Below are 7,442 nucleotides of genomic sequence, written 5' to 3'. Positions count from 1 at the left end.
TAAAAATGTATAACATCTAATCATGAATAAAGAAAGAAGCACACCATGTCGTATCCCCTTGACCATTGTGGCCGAAAATCAAGGAACATGGGGGGTCGAGTTGATTTTTCTTTGTTTAATATATGTCTCGTAACATGCTTTAACTTTAGCTTTATGCTCTTGCTTTTGGTCTACACTTGTTGGAGTATAAAAGCAAGACTTGCTAGTGTTTTGGATGTTGTTCTTGCAATCCTCTTTTTGTTCTTCTTTGGAGCCAAAATCCGAGAGCACCTTGCTCTCTATGGGGTTTCCGAATTTTGAGCTTCATAAGCTCTTCTTCTCCTCCATTCTCTTGCATTTTGATGCTTGAAAAATTCCCTTTGTTGCTTCACCTTTGAACATATATTTGGTATATATTTCAAAGGCTTATGAACAACAAATCACAATTATATACTATATTTTGATGGTTCTACTCTTGCTTGATGGATACTTTTAGAGAACTCTTGTTTTAGAGTTTCATTCCACACTTCATCAACTTCCAACCTCCCATGAGGATCAAAGTCTTCCAAGGTTGTTATGCTTTCCCTGCTATGGTTGTTTTAATCTTTCTAACTCTTGCAAAATGATCCTTGGTGGGTAAAGTAGTTTTAATTTTATTCAACATTTTTAAAGCTTCCGTTGTCATTTTTACCAGTTGAAAAACCAGATTAATGAATAAATACCCAACACTAATCACATACCTGTCATGCATTACGACGAATACGTCTACCTATCATTGAAAGTTTCTAATCGTCAACCTTGCGTGACCTCTATCCATAATGCAACTTGAACATGCTTCCTTCTTGACTAGGATGTGAAAGTCCTCCTAGTTCCACACCTGATTCTATCCCCGGAAATTCAAGCGGTGCTCCCCCACTTGAATTTAACTACACACAACTCAATTTACTAGAAACAATGAATAATGAATTCCCTTGTCGGAACTAACAAATTTCTTACCCAACATCCCACTTACCGAGGGATCTAAGCGTTCTAACCGTCTTTCACCCATAAAATTTTGAAATTTCTATGACACTTCCAATGTCTGAACAAGCTCACACGATCGCCATCATCATCATCATCATCATCATCATCATCATCATCATCATCATCCTCTTGCTACCGTTCCTTCCCTAGAAACGGTAGCGATCTGACCCGAAAGTCCTTCCATAAACGATCGCCATCCCTACGGAGAGATGCAACACTTCTGAACTCTGAATTAATTGTTAAACTAATCATGCTAATCCGTCCACTGATCTTCCAAGCAATACTCCTGAATTTTTTCCACTATTGGCCCATAACAAACTACCTAGCCATCTAAATCCACTTCACCAAGACATATCTCATGATAACTCTCGGCATGCAAAAATAGCATATAACAATCCTGGATAATATAGACTAGGCAATAGCATAGAACTAACCCAAATATAATGTCTTACACATACAAGCACATTTATACGGATAATAAGGAATGAAGAAAACAAAGATAACATACCCACGATAGCATCTGATGAAACTCTGGCCTCCCTCAACTGACACTACAATGCTCGACTCCTCACTATTAGGGCTCCTGCCCTACCCTCATGACCATCAGTTATCCTCAAAGTTGCTGGATCAGGTGCACTCATTTCTCCACCCCTCAACATCGGACAATCGGCCCTCTTATGGGCCACCTGGTTGTAGTGAAAACACATCGGAACCGATCTATGGGGGCAATCCATACTAAAATGACCCATATGACCACAATTGAAACATGATCGAACTGTCTCATGACATCCTCCTCATCGGTCCTCTCACACTTCGCACAATGATTTCGGCCATGATGGTCTCGCAAACATGAACAATGAGTCTTGGGCATCTTCGCCTGCCCACTGCGATATGAATTTGCTATGACTTCCTCTTCCCGAGGTGCTCTAAATTGATCTCCCACTCTCGGGCTCTAGCAATCATATCATTCAGCATCATGCACCCTGAAAAACTCACAAACTCCTTGATGTCATCCCTCAGCATGCCATGATACTTTACCTTCTTCTTCTCCTTGTCCGATGTATACTGTGGAACAAATAAAGCCCTATCCCGGAACCTAGCAGTGATTTCTGTCATGGTCTCAGTCATCTGGAAAAAGGTCCTGAAACTCCCTTGCTAACTGTTGCACCTCAATAGATGGTGAAAATTCGAACCTAAACCGAGTCACAAACTCATCCCAAGTCATCATCTCTAGGGATTTTCCTCCCAAAGCGAAATCTACCTGCTCCCCGCCAATCTCGAGCTTTGTCTTTCAGAAGACAGGAATCAAATATGACCTTCGGCCCCTCGGGCCAAAAACTAGTCCGAAAAGCATTCACCATAGCTGTTAACCATCTCCTATTAACAATGGGGTCCTTCTCCCCAAAGAACTCAGGATTTCCACAAGCACGAAACTCTTGGAAGGATAGAGTGAGAGTTCCCATAATAGCCATGATCTCAGTACGGAACGTGGCTAAACGCTCATCCAGAATCTTCATAATTCCTTCTTTGAGAATCCCGAAGATCAAAGGAGTCTGCTCTAAAATACCACGGGTAATCTCCGACGAGAAGAACTCCCGCATCCTCTCATCAATCGGTTCAGTGCCAGAACTTGAGCCCAAACCAGATCCTCCACCATGAGTACTCATCACCATATTCTAAAGCAACCATACAATATTCAGAACATGCCCCAGAATCCTCATCTGCAAACTTCCTGGATTCTCCATGACTCCCCTCAATTCGAGTATGGATCTTGTGCTTTCAATAGTACGAGCCCAATACTACATTCCATACCAATCCATACCTTGCTCAAGTGTTTTCCTAAATCCTCCAAGTCACCTTCTCAAATCGGTACTCCGAGTACATACCAATCAATGCAACCAAACCCACTAATGTACTTCCTAGGCTCTCCTAGGTTCCAAACTCATGTTGTTATCAGCTTCTGAAGAACTCCCACTAATATCAACTAATTACTTCATGTATATAATCACATGCCACAAAGTTTAAATAATGCTTCGAGTAATAGACTCAACCCTACAACGGTTAGACTCAAACGAGATTTGCGTGGTAGAGTCAAATCCATCACTCTGAGATTATTTAACCTTTGCAACATGTGAATTGACATATTCCCTTAATAGTTAACTCACATCACTAAGAGTTCCACAAATGACAAAGCAAGAAACATCCGTGCAGTAACACTCCATGCCATAGAACAAAAAAAGAATCTCCACATCTCACTTACTACAACCCATGCTAGGAACTTCCATTCTCACTACCGGTTGCCCTATGCATGCAAATTATATGTGACATCCCCATTTTCACGGTCAGAAAAGACCGATGTTGTTTATGCTTTATAAAAATCAGAGTACTTCATTTTATAAAAATGTTGCGGAATTTGTTCCCAGAAAAACATGGTAAATACGTTATTAAAACATTTTCGAAGAAACGTATTTATTTCATTTTAAAACATTTGGGATGTCATCGTTAATACAGAAACATAAGCATAAACAGAACTTACAATTATTTACACTAGTGATCTACATCTCTTTAAATCTCTCAGTGTAGTGTCACTTCATATCAACACCTGTGATATAAATAAACTGAGTGGGTCAGGTTGGGAAACCTGGTGAGTACATAGTGTTTTCAACCCACAATAATATAATTATTATGTTTAAACAATCAAATAATCAACCCAATTACCCATCCCCATTATCTTCTTTATTCTTAAGGATCTACCCTAAGAATCAGCTATTTTCATTCATTCATTCCTAAGGATCATCCTAAGGAAACAACATGAAATCCATTGTTGCCAATGACACTTTGGTCAAGCGCAGCTGCTAATCTTGTCACTTAGGCACAGCTGCTAGAATTGGGACATTTCCTATGAGGCGCTTCTGCCGGTATTGACCTTTTAACGCCACTGTCATGGTCATAAGGCTCCCTATTAGGCACAGCTATTGATACTGTCCTTAGAGCGCAGCTGCTAGGACGTTTACCGTAGATCTAAAACATCTACGGGTTGTGGCGCAGCTGCTAGTGCTCATCTATAGGGTACTTGGTCCACTGCTGCCAATGTATTACCTATAGGGCACTAGGTCCGTACTACTAATGTTCCTCTATTTCAGCTTTTATCCCTCATCATTCATCTACTCATGTTTTACGCAACATATTTTGTAGATATAAAATACTTTATACAGTTTAAATTATTTAAAACATGTATAAAAATCTTTCACCAGCATAGACAACAAGTATTAAGACAATATGCACACATAACACGTAATTTATATTAAAATACTTCATATCTATGTGTAAGATGAAAGGGACCATGCACTCACTTGAGAAGGTGGTGACTCGGTACTCGGACAGCGCTTCGTTTACTTTAAAATAATTTCCTTCGACGAAACCTAGTATTATTACCACTAGATTTTAGTCTAAGATTTACCGTGACTAATTATTAGTCTTATTATTATTATTATATAAGCGTTTAAACAATACTTTCCAACCACTATGTACAGACAGGGGCCAGACATAAAACACCGGAGGGCAGGACCATTTTGGCATATAGCACTTCTGAAATCCAACAACCCTATGCGGCCCTTTAAACCAGATTCTCCGTACCGCGAGTAGTTAAAAAGATATTATAACGACACTTATATAATTCATAATAATAGCTCAAATATTTATTATAAATTTATAATAACAATACTAATTTTAAATATAAACTATATTTAAAATAGGATAAGCATAACTTACTTACAAGGGGATTTTAGCTAGGAGTCGGGCTCTGTAGGGGCAGAACTTCGTCGCTGAATCTTTCTAAGAAAGATTCGTGCAGCGCTTCAGCGCTCACCTTACTATACTAAAACTACAGAAAGAGAAGTCGAATCACGAGGGACCGAAATGCTCGGGGGATAAGGAGAGAAAGACTCTTGAATCAAGAGAATGGTGCAAGAAATATGAGAGCCCAAGCCTCTTATTTATAGTAATTGAATTTACAAAAACTACCCTCCATAATTACTTAATGACCTTATAGTTATATAAACAACTAAACACCCCTTTATAATACTATTTTAAATAGATTTAATGATATTTGCACTAAACTAATGTCGAAAGAACTCAACATTAGTCTTATAATGACCGCATCGTCGATACCTTTCTAATGAGATATACATATGTATATATATGTGTACGTATATATGATTTATACTTTATTTTAATACGTAAATATGCTATTATAATTTGTAACTCGTTCATACGAACTCCGTTTTTGACGTTATTTATATCCACGCGTAGGTGGAGACGTACTCTACAACTTTCGTTTAGACTCCGTCGGCTAATTTTGACTTTATTTTTAAAGTTATATTTTTAACAGGTCGGGACAGGATTGGTCCGTTAAAATCTCATAACTTCTTCATCCGATGTCCATTTTCGTCTGTCTTTTTATTGTTATACTACTAATAATGAGATCTTCAATTCTTGTTTAGGTTGTGTCGGCTAAAAATCGCTCGATCTAACATTCGAATTTCGGACTATACACTGCTAATCCGAAACTTCGAAAAATCGTAACTTCTTCATACGAAGTCAGATTTGGGCGTTCTTTTTATCGAAGTTCTTAGTTTAACATATTCTACGACTTTCGTTTAGAGCGCTAAATCTAAATCTCGCTCTATCATAAATTTACTATTTACGCTTATCGGCGCCGTGCCGGTTCCGACGCGAAACTTCGACGGGTCATAACTTCTTCGTTATAACTCGGATTTCGGCGTTCTTTATATGTACGGAAACCCTGTGACATATTCTACAACTTGGTTAAGATTATTTATTCTAAATAATCTTTTTGTCGAAAAGTCGTTTTCGACCCCTATTGCCTCTAAATTGACTAGCCCGGATCTGCAGGCGTTACAATTATCTCCCCCTTTGGATGATTACGTCCCGGAATCATCAACGAAACAGGGTCATATAATGACTCCATACGTCATCTCTTCATCCTAGGTAATAATTATAACTTCTACATTCCTTCAATTCTATCTCTTAAACTCATTGACTGTAAGAGTACTCGATCGTGCACCTGCTCTCTACCTCAGGTTAGACTCCAAATTATGACCTTCAAGTCACAATCTCGATCCTTGCTGGATACGGACTTGAGATAAGTTCTTTTATTACTACTATAGATCGATGTGTCATATTCTAATGACCTATCATCGTATGTTGCAACACTTAGACTTAGGTCTCTTAGAGTTAAATTCTAAAACAGACTATGCATTCCTTCATGTTCTAATGTGATATAATCACACTTTAACATTAGGCATTTCTAGCCACCAACTTCCTTAACAACGAGTGTGATACTTCTATTGATCGCTTTGATTTCAACCGTTTGGTTTAAGTCGGACGCTACATCAAACTTGGTTCTCTGAACCACACAACATACTCATCGTAGTCGGACTCGATTCGATACGACCACTAGGGTTGGAATATCAACAATCTTCTTAGTCATTACCGAAACGATGGTAACAACACACACGAAACCAATTACTAGCTTCTTGGTAACCTTGTGACTTTCCCTGATCCAAGTGTGAGTCCTGTGCTTCCGGTAGTATAGGCCTCTACTACCATTCACACCTACTCATACTCGTCTCAGGTATTGTCCCACAGTTTTCCAAGTCACCACACAAGAAAATCATATAACAGCTTAACACATCAGATATCAAAACGAAGGTTTTTATTATTCCTTGAAACTATTACATAGGTGTTCAAGTTCACCCTAGAATATGCCTCTAACAGGCTACATCATACGATTCTATGGCTACCTCATAACTCGATCTTTGGATGTCAAGTTGTCACTCCTGAATCCTCGCATTGTTATCTGCTTCGTCAAGGATCATTTGAAATGCTCTCGCCTTTGGCTTTGGCGGCACATTTGGCTTTGTAGCCCCCTCTCTCTTTGGGCAATCTTGCTTGAAGTGTCCTTCCTCATTACATTCGTAACACACCCTTTTATTGAATTTACACTCGTTGGCATAATGCCCATGCTTCCCACACTTGAAACAAGTTACTTCCTCACTGCATTTTCCAGAGTGTTTCTTTTTGCACTTCTCGCACCATCTTTCTTCACTCCCTCCTCCTCTAAACTTCCTGGTACTTGATTTGCTTCTCTCATCGGGCTTCGCAGACCCCTCAAACTTCCTCTTTTCGCCAACCTCGGTCTTGTTGGCGGCTCTTCCCTTGATCATCTCCTCAACCGACTTGGCAGCCCAGATAGCTGCCTCCAAAGTAGGTGCCTGACGCACTGGCACTGCATATTCCCATGGAAGTCCCTTTGCGTACTTGTCAATTTTTGTCAGCTCATCCGGAACAAGACGTAAGGCGAACTCCATCTTCTCTGTGAAGTTGTTGGTGTATTCATCAATAGACATGCTTCCTTT

At 39.4% G+C, this 7,442-nt stretch overlaps 1 long non-coding RNA gene across 2 annotated transcripts; it reads right to left on the bottom strand.

Moving 5' to 3' along the window:
- Positions 1 to 3,455: 3,455 nt before the first annotated feature.
- LOC128130997 (uncharacterized) lies at positions 3,456 to 4,950 on the bottom strand. 2 transcript variants are annotated; one of them, XR_008228935.1, is made up of 3 exons: positions 4,774 to 4,950; positions 4,356 to 4,424; positions 3,456 to 3,604 (listed from the first exon to the last, which is right to left on the bottom strand). It is a non-coding gene; the product is annotated as an uncharacterized LOC128130997 (long non-coding RNA). The 2 variants fall into 2 exon arrangements; XR_008228929.1 differs by having other exon boundaries at positions 3,459 to 3,604; positions 4,778 to 4,950.
- Between the last annotated feature and the right edge of the window lie 2,492 nt (positions 4,951 to 7,442).

Source organism: Lactuca sativa, chromosome 1 (genome assembly GCF_002870075.4).
Source record: "Lactuca sativa cultivar Salinas chromosome 1, Lsat_Salinas_v11, whole genome shotgun sequence".
Classification (NCBI taxonomy): domain Eukaryota; kingdom Viridiplantae; phylum Streptophyta; class Magnoliopsida; order Asterales; family Asteraceae; genus Lactuca; species Lactuca sativa.
The sequence above is the reverse complement of the archived record's forward strand: the minus strand, read 5'-3'. Positions and strand labels throughout refer to the sequence as shown.